The sequence below is a fragment of the Styela clava genome, chromosome 3 (genome assembly GCF_964204865.1).
Source record: "Styela clava chromosome 3, kaStyClav1.hap1.2, whole genome shotgun sequence".
NCBI classification, from domain to species: domain Eukaryota; kingdom Metazoa; phylum Chordata; class Ascidiacea; order Stolidobranchia; family Styelidae; genus Styela; species Styela clava.
The window spans coordinates 10,799,423-10,814,392 of NC_135252.1; the positions used below are offsets into that span (position 1 = coordinate 10,799,423).

General features: G+C 38.0%; 1 long non-coding RNA gene across 3 annotated transcripts in view; it reads left to right on the top strand.

Moving 5' to 3' along the window:
• Nucleotides 1-6,667: 6,667 nt before the first annotated feature.
• LOC144420965 (uncharacterized) overlaps nt 6,668-14,970 on the top strand; it is a 61,845-nt gene continuing 53,542 nt past the window's right edge. The window contains exons 1-3 of one of the 3 annotated variants that reach the window (XR_013474810.1): nt 6,668-7,315; nt 7,609-7,725; nt 8,144-8,753. This is a non-coding gene — a long non-coding RNA (uncharacterized LOC144420965). Of the gene's footprint in view, nt 7,316-7,608; nt 8,754-14,970 lie in introns of those variants that run through there. The other 2 variants (XR_013474809.1, XR_013474808.1) reach the window with 2 other exon arrangements.

Below are 14,970 nucleotides of genomic sequence, written 5' to 3' on the forward strand. Positions count from 1 at the left end.
ACCGGAGGGGGCGATACGACCATATGGTCATCGAAGTCAGCTCCCACCATATGTGCTTATGTGATTAGGATTCACGCCAAAAGATAGCCAGTGGCAAAACTTAACTAATAGGATAATATTTTTACAATAAATTTCTGAAGAAAATTAGGGGATTCTTAGGTAAATGCAATGTTATGCATGTGTGTTTATGAAAGAAAAAAATAAATAAAACAAAAAGGAAAAAAATGGGTCCGATGTTGCATTCGTTAAATAAAACAAACTAAAGCGGCCAGAATGACGTCATTAGAAATTTATACCTCGTTGAAAAGTAAATTCAATGGTATAGTTAACGGTGTTGTTTATCGAGCTTTTTAAACACTAGTAAACAATGATTTGCGTCATCCGCATACATGAATGAGTATGAAATATCATTGATGAAAATCAATGTTCGGGAATTGAGCCCTGAGGAACTCTAAAAGAGATTGGGTAAATTGAAGCGCTAAAATTTAGAACTTCGTTTGCAAGCAGAGAAAAATGTGTTAAATTACGGAAAAATTCAGGCCAGATAGGATCGAATTTTGCACGGGAATCCGTCCGGTCAAGCGATATCAAAAAATGGCCGATACCGATATATCGGTACATCTCTAATCCGGATATCGGGGAAGTTATGTTAGCATACCGGCGAGGTCAGTTATATTTGAATTTATTTCAAATTATATCGAGCCAGTCGGAAATTTCGTTCATAAAAGAAGAGTATTGGGGACCTCGAACGGGTGGTTATGGAATGGCTGTGTCCCATGTGTTCCTACTAAAATCGCAATTCCGATATGTCCCTACTAAAATGAATATGTCCGTACTGAAATGGCTATGTTCCTACTGAAATGGCGATGCCCGCTATGTCCTACTAAAATGGCTATGTCTCTATTAAAATGGCGATGTCCGCTATGTCCATACTAAAATGGCGATGTCTGCTATGTCCCTACTAAAATGCCTATGTCCCTACTAAAATTAAAAATTCCGATGTCCGCCATCTTGGTTCGCATACTTCGGGAGCCCCTTAAAATGGCTATGTCCGCTATGGTTTCACTAAAATGGCTATGCCCCTTTTAAAATAGCGATGTCCGCGACATCCCTACTAAAATTGCTATGTCCGCTATGTCCCTACTAAAATGGCTATGTCCCTACTACATATCGGGATTGCGATTTTAGAAGGGACATAGACATTTTAGTAGGCCCATAGCCATTTTAGTGGGGACATAGCGGACATAGACATTTTAGAAGGAATATACCGGACATCGCTATTTGGGAAGGGATGTAGCCATTTTAGTAAGGACATCGCCATTTTAGTGGCGACATAGTAGGGGCATAACGTAGATCTCCATTTTAGTAGGGACATAGCGGACATTGCCATTTTAGTAGGGACATAGTGGACATAGCCATTTTAATAGGGATATAGCGGGCATAGCCATTTGAGTAGACACATCGCTATTTTAGTAGGGATATAACGGGTGTAGCCATTCGAGTAGAGACATCGCCATTTTAGTAGGGACATAGCCATTTTAGTAGGGACATAGCGTGATCGCGATTTTAGAAGAGCATTGCCATTTTAGTAGGGACATATCGGACATAGCCATTTTACTAGAAGCATGGTGAAAATCGCCAGTTAAGAAGAGACATAGCCATTTTAGTAGGAGCATAGTGGACATTTCCATTTTAGTTCAGACATAGCGGACATAGCCATTTAGTAGGGACGTAGCGGACATAATCATTTTAGTAGGGATTTAGCAGGCATTGCCATTTTAGTAAGAACATAGCCAAATTAGTAAGGACATGGCCATTTTAGTAGGGATATAGCGGACATAGCCATTTTAGTAGGGACATAGCGAACATGGCCATTTTAGTAGGGACATATCGGGATCGAGATTTTAGAAGGGACATAGGTATTTTAGTAGGAACATCGGTATTTTAATAAAGACATAGCCATTTTAGTAGAGACATATCGGACATAGCCATTTTAGTGGGAGCATAGTGGACATCGCCATTTTAGTACAGACATAGCCATTTTAGTAGGGACATATCAGGATCGCGATTTCAGAATGGACATAGCCATTTTAGTAGGGACATGGCCATTTTAGTAGGAGCATAGTGGACATCGCCATGTTAATACAGACAAAGCGGATATAGCCATTTTAGTGGGGGCATAGCCATTTTAGTAGGAGCATAGTGGACATCGCCATTTTAGTACAGACATAGCGGATATAGCCATTTTAGTGGGGGCATAGCCATTTTAGTAGGGACATAGCCATTTTGCTAGGGATATAGTAGTTATCGCTATTTTAAAAGGGTAGTATGGACATACCCTTTGTAGTATGGGCATTGCGGACATCGCATTTTTAATAGGGGCATAGCGGACATAGTCATTTTAGTAGGGACATAAACATTTTATAACTACCCCTCCAAACCCTAATAGAAATGAATGATGTAGACGTATCATTACATGGAGGCACAAATATGAGAGTTTAGTGGAATCGTAAGCATATGCACGGGTTACGTGGAAACCAATGCCAACGTAATCAATTAATAATATTCATATGCTTTGATGAATTTTTCCGAAGTATTGGCGAACATTTTTCTACCGCTAAAGGAGGTAGAATGGAGTCAATGTTTGTCTCACAAGAAATAAGAACATAAATATGGGTGTTCATCAGTCGAAAATGACTCTCAGCTCGCGGATATTTGGAATGCATATATTTAAGTCAAAACAATGTGAAAAATTTCACTTTGGGACAACCAAACGGGGATCAGGACTGGGGGATATTGAATTTGACATGTTCATAAATATTGTAAGGGAAAACAGCAACAAGCAAACTAAACCCTGAGCAGGAAAAATACCCAGGGAACTGAATAGTGATTACAGTTAGTGGTATCTACTCTAGATGACAGTTAGGACTTTTTACCGGTTATTCATCTTAGTGCTGCCAATCATCAAGCTCTGCCTAAGCCACAGTGTTTATTTTGCAGAACTTCCCTGCCACTGACACCACCGCCCAGCCTGCAGTTTCACCCACTAAATGGCTCTGCCTAGCCGTAATACAAATTTGATCTGATTACGTTACGCATCGCGTATGGGGACCTTTCCCCGAGCATCTACTTTCTTGTTTACTTCGTGACATTGGCCAATCAGCAAGATACAGAATGTGACGTAACAATGCTCCCTTTTCGCATCCGCCCAGACACTTTTCTCACTCAGACAGATTTTCAACCGTAGTCGTAAACATTACCTCGTTTTCGCGTTTTTAAACTTTATTCGTTAGTTTTTACTCGTGTTTCGGAAACTTAAATATAAATCAGATAATTCAATGATCACTCTGTCTTCCTGGGAGTTTTAATTTAATTGCAGTAATGAAATATTAGTGTAGAAATAGCTGTGATAGACTAGGCTAAAATTCTTTATCGGTTCTTTTAAAGAACAGATTGTTGTATGCAATGAATCATAATGATGGTTTGAAACACAAACCCATTTTACAGGCACCAACTCGCTCAAAATAGCCCCGAAAATTTTGCAATGGTAAAGTATAGAAAGAATTCTTCGGGGGTCAAAGGTTGGGAAAAGGTACGTCGCATGCTGGTTGTACCAATTACCAACTTTAATGACCTTTGACCGATGCTGCCAGCTACGTTTTTTTGTGCTGTTTGAGGGGACGGACGCTCGTTGCGGAGAACGGTGCGTCAGTTTCATACTTGCTTTGACTCGTTTGAATAGCTCGCTGTGTGTTAGCGTTTTTTCAGCAGTCTTTTCCTCACTTGAATACAGACTAGCTTGTATATTTGTTATACATTTGAGCTGCTTTGTTACACAGTAGGCCTATACTTTCATACAAATTAAACGTAGCTACTTCAAAATTGATGGTACTGGCACTGGATGCGTAAGCAATGGATTCTGTCATTGCACTACAGTACACCGAGCCCGATTTGCCTGATATTTGGGAGTTAAACTTTCCAGCTGTAAAGGATTACATACCTAAGAGCTATGAAATGAAGTAGGCTACTTTGCAGAGTGTGAGTAATAAACTGCGAACGAATGTACCTATATGGAAGGAAAAGCAGCTATCAGGAAAAGGAAATTTCACTCTTGATCAAGTACCAATCATGTCTTAATAAGGAAGTTACAATTGAAAATTAGGAAAAGGAATGGGCCCCCAGATGTTTGGGACTCTGCAGAAATGCACTCCTGCATGTGGAATTCGTTGACTAGAATCTCAGGGGTCCGCAACTAGTTTTCAGCGAGACCCAAAAAATTTTTTTCTAATTTCTCGCAACCCAAGCATTTGGTAAACATGTAATTAGTTATCGATTTTAAGACTATTATTGACACTAGCAATTTTCTTGTACAAAATTATATGAAACTTATCACATAAAATCGTGAATAATAGCGTTTATTATGACTAATGCGAATTATTAGCTTTGTGTTTTGAACACAACATAGAAATTCGACGTTTAATTCGGGAGACAGCAACTCGAAGATCTTCTTCTACTTTTAGCCTTGATCTGTATTTGTTTTTTATGTATGAAAACGCAGAAAAGGTCTTTTCACATAATTCCGAATAATTCATAATCCGGTAGTTCCGAATGGCAACAGAACATTCATTGCAGCAGCTGATAACTCCGAATATTCTTTTGCAACTGAAATCCAAAATTCAGCCAAACTTCTTTTGCCATCAAATGCGATCTTCAACCAAATCTGATAATAGATGTTGTATATGTGATACTGTGAAATGTGATAATTAATATCCAGTCGTGTTGTGGGCTTGTGGCGCTGTGTTGTGTTTTCGGGAAAACATTTATTAAACCACTGCAAAAGTTGTTGCGAACACAATTGTCTACGTCAGCGTTTCCCAAACTTTTTCGGCCACGGAACACTTACACTTTTGATCTCGCCTTGCGGAACACCAAAAAATGAAATAGTAAATTGATAGAGAAAACCGGTGTAATGTAGCGGAGTTGCTGAATGCGCCGCGAAAACTAACAGAATTATGTTGAACATACCTATCATATGATCAAATATTTTACATATTGCATTTATTATAACTGTTTTATTGTTTCTTAGTTTAAATGCTGTGTATATGAATCAATTCAGTCATTTTACCATTCAATGGCGTTTACTTTCCATTACGTAGTGTTTGCCTCTAATGTTACGTCTAAAGGAAATGAAAGTACTTTCCGCAATTTCGCGAGCTGCAAACCTGCCGTTTATTTATCTTCTGAATAGAGTTTACCAAAAATGATCAATTTTTTCAGCATTTCAAAGTAAAACCAGGCAGAGATGGAGGAAGAATAGTTGACCTTTTGCCGTTATTCTTTACACCTACTTGTTTGCCTATAGCAAAATCAAAAGCATTGCAATAACTTGATAATGAACTTAACAGTCAACAATCTAGGGCCTGGGCCGACGGTTAACGAAAAATGCCACTACTCCACCCTAGTTAGTCCGTATTAGTATTTGTCTACAGTTGGTCCACTTTAGGCCGACGATGACGCCACATAGAACGGTCAGTTGGGCGTCAACATCACGATTCTTAGATCGCCATGGCGACCATTTTAGACGTATTTAAGATTCCTTTTCCACGAAACACTTCGACGACGCTCGCGGAAGACTAGTGTTCCGCGGAACACAGTTTGGGAAACGCTGGTCTACGTAGTAGAATAATGCCAACCAATGCAAACAACTACGTAATGAGTTTTTCCCCGACTTTCGATCCCAGCAAAATTCTTGGGCTTTATACTCTACCATTGTAAAATTATCGGTACTTATTTCAAGAATGGTTTTGCGAGTTGGCGCCTATAAACCGGTTTATATGTTTTAAACTATCATTTTAATTCAATACATTCAACAACCTTTCATTTAAATGTGCCGTAGATAAGTTTGGCCTAGTCTATCACAGCTATTTCTAGATTAATTTTTGATTACTGCATTTAAAATAAAACTCCGACAAACCAAATGATTATTGAGTTATTTGATTAGGACTTATATTTACCAAAACACCACTAAATACTAACAAATAGTCCGCGAAAAACGCCAAAACGAGGTAATATTCACAACCACCAAAGACTGTCTGAATGGCAGAAGTATCTGAGCGCTTCTGAAACGTTCATTGTTACGTCAAATTTTGCAATTATGCTGATTGGCCAATGTTATTGCAGTGAATAAGGAAGTGAATACTCGGGGATACATCCATAATTATAATCAGAGATTTATAAATGTTGTTATACATATTTACGCAACACTGACGCGATTCTCATATTTATGGCACATTTAAATTGTTTTGCGACCCAGAGCGGAGGGCTTCGCGACCCCGTAGTTGCGGACCCCTGGACTAGATGATCGGGGTTGAAGCCTGGATAGCATTCGGACGCATTCTCAGCATGGTAGACGAGAAGATGTAAAACTCACGCCCCTCGAACACTCAACAATTATTGAAATATTTTTAATTTTAATGAAAATGACAATTTACAGAAGTTGATTTTAGGCCGCGAGCCGAGGCCATTTATCTTTCAGTTTCGTAGCGCACATCAGGTAACTACCTGAAAATGATTTTAAAATGTTCCTTAGAAATTTAGTAACAAATATTGCCTTGTTCCCACTTCCAAAAATTGCACGTTTTACAGAAAAGACGCTTTTACTACAATAAATATGTGTTACCATCTGTCCTATTTTCTCTGCTTTTCCGGTATCATGGGCCAATGAACGCAGACTTCTGCACGACGTAACAGTCAAGTTAGTCAGCTGTAGGTGGATCCCCAGTGGTCGGATGAATATCAGATGTACTCAACTGCTCGCTTTTGCGTTGAGTAGCCTTTCCATAGTTTTTTTCAGTTACCGGTAATATTAGTCCAGTGAATCTAAGGAGGTGTTGAAAAGTATAGGTAAGATATTAAACACTTGTATATCCTTGCCATAAATAGCAATTTTAGTTGAGCACTAGCTCATAAGACGTTGTTAAATAGGTACGGTGCGGTAACTCCAAGGAAGGCTAGACCTAGAATAATATGTCACAAACAACGATATTTTCTGGCTTGCATGAAATGTGTATGATTAATTTAATGACTCTTCTTGACTATTCAGCAGACTTATACTACTATATAGGCCACAGCATATTTGGAAATAGAAATGAATGGCTGTTTCTGTAATGCACGGTTGTGTGAAAGAGAAGAAATTAATCAATTTTACTAATGTCGGTTGGTCTAAATCTAAATTCATAGAGTCGACAAGAACCTGGGAAGCAATGATAAGTTATGCCGGAGTGGAAAGAAAGGTAGCATTGGAAATGATTGAGAGGTGAGAAATGAAGTTGTAGACAAACAGTTGATGTTTCAAAATATAGTCTATAGTCTGATAGTCCATACTCATACTGTCATAGGACATTTCAGACTGTGATATATCAAAATTTAGTGTAGATATAGTCTAGTAATGGTATGCAAACACTGCTGGACTGTAGAACATGCAATGAGCATATATACGCTCATTTAGTACATCAGATAAAATGCATTATGTATTCAAGGTATTAGTTAGTATTTAGGGGTATTTTTAAAATCATGCTGCTCCAAATATTATTTTCTTCCTTATTTTAGATACTGTACTACAAAAGAAAACGGCAATGTACCACCAATCTGACCTAACGCAGGCTCTGATCCCTGCTGCTATCAGTGCTATAAAATGGATTAAACAAGAAGTCTTGAAGCTTAAAGGTATATGAGAATCATAATAGTTGCAAACAGCTTAGATGGGCTATTCATATTGAAATACTTTAGCACTTTTCTGCAATTGGAACTGCCCATCAAATTCATGTTGGAGACTTCATTGAGGTTTTCAATTCATTTTTTTCCCTCGACTATGAAGATCTTTTGAGGTTAACGAGGTATTAATAATAAATAAAGCTGAGGAATTTGAAGAGGATACGAAGAATGTAAATGATACCAGGGCACGCCTATTTAACACTGTCAAACATAAGGATTATACTCTCCACCCAACAATGATTCACTGAAGAAGCATGTGGCCCTCAAATCAGTTCTTGAGTTGGCAAACTGCAAAGAAAAATAGTCAAAATAATTTATGAAAGTGTGCCAAAATCAACTTAAATTGCACAGATTTTTGTATTGACTGCAGAAATCACAGTACACCTATAGAGGAAAAGTCGATTTTTGAGATAGTGGATTTCGAAAACAATTCAGAAGAAAGTGAATTAGATATTACAGTTGATTTAATAAGTATCATACATTTGTATATTTTTTCGGACATTTGTTAGTGTCGTAGTCCTGTTTCTAGAAATATTATTGCCTTTGTTCAAATACATAACCACATAAACTAAAAAAAGATTAATTGTAAATTGTAATATTTCTGTTCACTATGTTATGTACATATTGTACATTCATTCAATTTTCTTGACTTTTGCGGTAAATTTCTAAGTGAGAAATAACTGATTTATTTGTGTTTTCGTGCTCACGATGTTAATTTGTGACTTCATTGCTTAAAAATAAATACGTTTGATACTTGATAGCTTCTATAAAATGGATGTAGCTTTTTATGCTGTTCTTGTTGTAAACTGCTTGTGGTTATTACATAAAATTTATTCTCAAATGTGAATCAGCGTTGTTGGTGTCGCTGCTTTCGAGGTCACTCCCGACTCCTGTCACACAATTAAAGTATTTTTTGTTGTTGGTTACATGTATGCCATATTTTTCGTAATCTACCTAATAAATTATGATTGACTGAGGAAGTCCGATTTTGGTCAGGCAAAACATTACAGGAATACATTTGTGTTAGTGTGCTGTAGGGCTCTCGAATTGTATAGTTCTTATGTATGCGTTGTAAACTTATGGTTATTGAATTTCCGGGAACCTCTTATATTCAATTTCGCACCAGGATTGTGGAACAAGCTGTAATGCGTTTATTATGTTCGTTTTCACACAAAACTGAAGAATTTATTTAGTTACCAGATGTGCGCTACGAAACTCATTTTCTGGGCGTTTTCATGGTTTCGTCTCACGGCCCATATCCGTGGTAAGGATCTACAAGTGTTTAATAATTTACTTATACATTTTTCAACAACGTCTTAGCATAACCTAACTAATAATAACTAAACAGGGCTATGGAAAGCCTGCCCAACTCAGCGCAAGGTCGAGCAGAAATAACTAATATTCATCCGCTCGCTAACAGCTGGTTTAATTCAATTGTTACGTCATGCAGAAGTCATTGTTCAGTGCCGAAAATGTAGAGAATATAGGACAGATCGTAGCACATATTTCTTGTAGTAAAAGCGTCTTTTCCGTAAAACGTGCAACTTTTGGAAGTGGGAACAAGGCAATATTTGTTACTAAATTTTTAAGGAACATTTTAAAATCATTTTCAGGTAGTTACCTGATGTGCGCTACGAAACTCACTTTCTAGGCGTTTTTCAGGGCCTCGGCTCGCGGCCTATTTGTATAAATTGCAATAATGGTGATATGCAAGAATTTAGTATGTAAATGGAATTTAAAAATTAAGGTAGACTTACAGTCTCCACATAAATTGTTGAAGAAAGTCTCGAATTTACAATAAATTGGGATCTGGTCTTATTACACTGGCTTTGGATACAACACAATTAAAAAAGAAACAGTTTCTTCATTCCAATTTGAACACAATAATATTTTGCTTCATTTAGAATGCCCAACATTAGTAGGTTCAAAATATATTACAACGACATGAGAACAAAATTCAAATTTCCCAGCCAAGCATGCTTTGTAAGGGTACACTTTGTTTGAACTTTACAACAGCTCTTTTTGTGATTGTAACATAATCATCTGAAATATATTGAGAAAAACATACATGATAAAAAGGTGCAGTGCAAATCTTTGAATACAATACCTATGCAGAACAGCGATCAAATCATGAATTGCATAAAATGGTGTTGATTTTAGCAATGAAAGTGATTGAAGCTTTCACAGTCGTGATGAATTGATTTTGCTCAAATATGACATACCTCAGCTCATTCTAAATTTTCTATCACCTATGGCAACTGCAATCACCTTTAGACTTATAAAGCTTGAATATGTTCCTGTTCCCTGGACATTTGTCCGGCTGACATTTGTTAGATTGTGGCAATGAGTTCACTGAGACCGTTTTCCTATTTTTCAGATTTAAACTTCATCATAGTTCGTGTTTTTAAAGTAAATATGATATAGGTATTACATTATATAGGCTCGGCGGTGTGGCGTATCGTGCTAAAAAATACGCTCGACACCGCATCTCTGATTACTTCTCGTGGGATCGCAGGTTCGAATTCCACGCGGGGATGATCATGTGCGAGAGGATTGCTGGACTCCTAGCCGCCGTAGGGTGGTTCACGTAACCGCTGGTCGATTACGGCTTCCTTCACCATCAAGTCCATGGTTCTCAATACAAATAACCGGCTAAAACAAATAACTGGCTAACTAATCCCATACCCGACCTGGACTGGTAATCGGACGAGAGGCCGTGGTTTGCTATATGAATAAGCCGTCTTATCGGCTCTTCTCTCCCCCGGGATAAATATGTAAATCCTATCCTATAAATTCAAAAACGACAATGAACATTGTATATGTTAAACAGCCATGTCATATCAGTATTTAAAAAAACTTTGTGTCATTTCACCTTGCCATTAATGTACATATTGAAATAAATACTATAATATATGATTGTTTAAAATCCACATGTTTGGTTATTTCATCATTGGAGTCATTTGGCCCAATGCTTTATTTGAAAGGTTTGTCATACTTTATTCTGTGAGGTTTCCGATTACAATTTATATTCACCTTGTGTAGTCAAGTCAGCAACAGCAAAACAGACGTCTTTCAGTCTGTGATTTCACTCCGCAAGTTGCCACCTAAGTCACAATCTCTTCTAATTTAGGCTATGGAGTATGAACTAGGTCTCATTTAGGGGATGACTTATATTAAAATGATTTTCATAATTCAGACTAGGTCTTATTTTCAGGTAAATGCAGTAGTAAGCAGTGGTACTGTTAGTTAGCCAGTTATTTGTTTTCGGAAGCATGAATTGATGGTGGAGGAAGCCGTAAGTGAAGTAGTGAACCAGCCTTCGGCGGCGAGGAGTACAGCAATCCTCTCGCACATGATCATCTCCGCATGGAATTCGAACCTGCTATCCCACGAAAGGTAATCAGAGATGCGGTGGCGAGCGTATTTCTAACGCTTAGCACGATGCGTCACACCGCCGAGCTAAGACAGACAGGCTAACACAACTTGAAAAACTGTATGACCTGCTCCGGTATCGGACTTCAGTGCTGCCAGGTACTGGTACCATGACATCCTATCTAATATAGTATATAATACGGTGTCGTACTTTGAACCTTCAAAGAATAAATTACGATATACCGGTACCTGCACGGGATAACATTGGCACTCAACGAAGCAACAACTCAAACTCGCGAATGAAAAGCGAAACCGCCGCGTCCCCTCAAAGTAAAATAAAAATAGTGTCTGGCAGGAGCCGTCACGGAAGCGGAATGACCTTTGCACCTGCCCGACAACTGTATGGTGTATCGCATGCGCCAGCCAGCCAGCCAGCCAGGTATTGCAGTATTGGTGGTGCCAGTAAAGTAAGGTACCGTATACTTGTAACTTGTATGCCTCTTTGCATATAACTTACAGCTATAACAGCATCCATTCTGGACGGGAATTACGTTTTCTTTTAGTACATATCGGTACCGGTACGGTATTCATCTTTCAATACGGTACCAGTACGGTACGGAAGCCTACCGGTTCCAAACAATACAGCTGTACCGTACCGGTACTGGTACTAGGGTTGCCAACTATCTATGAAAAGTCTCAATAAAGGACATAGATTACTGTCATCATTTATTTTGTAACATGCACAGATGCAGGAAAGAACAATATAAAACAATGAAATACAAATTATATACAAGCTAAAAAGATATATTTAAAAATCGGGTCTCGTGTAGTTTCGTACCCAACGTACTTCTAGTGGGCGTAGCATACCGGTAACAATTTTTTGATATGTCAATCCTAACCCTCATCTGATTACGCCATCCAAAAATTAAATCACTACGACATCACAATCACGTCATAGAGCTTGCCAAATATACGCACAATCGACCGAAATGGCATTGGCGCCGACGATAAAGAACTGACTGACGTTATCAGTCTCTCTCCTATTGGAATCGTTGCAACGAGAAAACTAACTGTTTGATTTCGGGTGCTCGTTTGCGCGTTTTGGATGGCAGTTTGTATAGTTTGAAGGGCTCTATTACGTCACTGTGACATCGTAATGACGTAATTTTTGGATGGTGTAGTCAGGTGGGGGTTAGGATTGATACGTGAAAAAATTGTCATGCTACGCCTAGGGATGGGCAATATAGAATACCGAATCCGGAGGATTCGAATCCCAAAGTATTCGAATCCAACAGGATCCGATAACAGGATTCGGTTTCCTCCTTCCCGGCGCCGAGCGTCGATTTTTGCATTTCGGGTTTCTAAATATCAATTAAAGACGAGCGTTTTTATCGCATGGAAATCTCTCTCGTTTAAATAGTCTTGCGTCTGCTCGGAAAGAACTCGTAAAATCGGTAAACTTCAAACACTGTAATCTCAATCGGCGTATTCTGGACAGGAAGTCGGCGAAGTACATCTCACGGAGAAGACTCGTTATTGCACCATTTTTGCGTTTTCGCCTTGCGTCGATTTTTGCATTTCGGGTTTCTAAATATCAATTGAAGACGAGCGTTTTTCTCGCGTGGAAATCTCTCTCGTTTAAATGGATTTGCGTCCGCTCGGAAAGAACCCGTAAAATCGGTAAACATCAAACACTGTAATCTCAATCGGCGTATTCTGGACAAGAAGTCGTGAAGTACACCTTACGACGAAGACTCGTTATTGCACCATTTTTTTGCGTTTTTCTGCTTTGCTATCTAGCTAGGGCTTAATAATAATAATTGTTTGTGCCGAGTTACTGGCGATATTCCGATAATCTGATTGCAACAATCTTCAATTGTTTACAGGCGTGCCTTTTTCCCAGAAAATGATGCATGTAAACCAAAAGCCAGGCGTGAAATGTTATGACATTACTTGCGATTAATTTAAATCAAATATTATTTGAGAATAGTTTTATTACACCAGTTTCCGAAATACAAAGTTATATCGCAAAACACGACGACCTGTCGCATTTAAATTTCACTCTCAAAAGATTACATATCTTTCGGTCCGTTTCTATCGTTCAAGATAGACACACGTTTGATCGAGTGTCTGTAGTAATTTTATTCGCCGATAAATTTAAAAAAAGATGCCACATCTGGCGAAAATAGTTACGTATTGAGTTTGAGTAGGGCCAAGTCTGGGTAGATAATGATATGTAACGATAATAATAGAAAATGAATTCGTCTTTAGATGGTATTAACTAATAACTAACTAGGAAATCGCGTTCACTGGAACCTTGTTTTGCACGTCTTGATCGCACAGAATAAAAAGTTGATTTTAATTGATAGTGGTTAAATTTAATATTTTACACCGGTCGCATAGGTTGCAGTGGCCACACGCTGGTCCTGCATCTAATTAATTCTCAGCGGGTGTGTTTGTATTTAACCTCTTACTATTAAAGTGTTTGAAGCGTGTCTTAATTTAGCATATCAGTATTTAGAGATTACACACATTTGGAACAATTAAATGCAAAACGATTGTAATATTCTTAGATTTCATTGTCCTGGGAAATGCCTGTTTAGTATCAAATCAAATCCATTGTTAAGGACATTTCCAAATAAATAATACATTTATAATTTTTTGACATCTAAATCCAGCAATCAGGAAAATTTTCACTATTTGAATAAGTATGAAAATAGAATAGGATTCGGTATTCTGGATTCGATTTAACTATTCTAGAATATTCTAGAATAGTAAATTATTCTACATTGCCCATCCCTAGCTACGCCCACTAGAAGTATGTTAGGTCAGTAGGTAAGAAACAACATGAGACCAAAAAAATCTTCATGTGTTTTAATGTTTATTTCACATTGACCCAATCAAGCTGCATTTCAGCATTCTGTGAACAGTTTAGTGCTTTGAATCGTGCCAAATTTTTTTTTGAGTGAGTGCAACTTCATCAAATAGGTCGAACTTATTCAAATTAAGTTTGTCTTTTAGCTTCAAATGCTCTACAATTTTTACAAGTGTCTGATATTTTGGAGAAAGATTATCCAAAAGAGATAATTTTCCAAATGTTGAATTTTCATTGAAAGTGAAATCTTTTTTCCAAATACGTTATCACAGAGTTGAGAAATAATTTAAAATCTTAGAGCACAATTATACGCAGAAGTTTCAGTTATTGAACTAGAATTCACTCAAATATTGAAGTGTTGCCACTTGCCATATTCGGAAAATTAATGTAAAACATTTGAAATTGTTAATAAAATTGGTATATCTTTGGCTATTTGAGCCGTACCAAAGCGAAATTAAAAAGAATAATTAAAAGCTTGCAAATACTCAAACAGAGGAGATTTACAAACGAAACAATATCAAACACAGTACTATAACTATCGGGCAGAACGACGCTGGAAAAAATAAAGGACAATTATCATCTTAAAAAGGACAAGGACTAAAATCTCAAAGAAAGGATTGTCCTTTGAAATAAAGGACGGTTGGCAACCCTAACCGGTACGGTATTCATATAGGATTTACGTATTTGTCCAGGGAGAGAGGAAAGGCGATAAGAAGGCTTAATCATATGGCGAACCAGTCTCTCGTCCGGTTTCCAGTTTGTTTTGCAGCCTACGTAACTGCTGGTCGGTTACGGCTTCCTCCACCATCAAGTTCATGCTTTCGAAAACAAATAACTGGCTAACTAATCCCATACCCGACCTGTACTGGTAACCGGGCGAGAGGCCGTGGTTCGCCACATGATTAAGCCGTCCTATCGGCTTTCCTCTCCCCCGGGATAAATATGTAAAT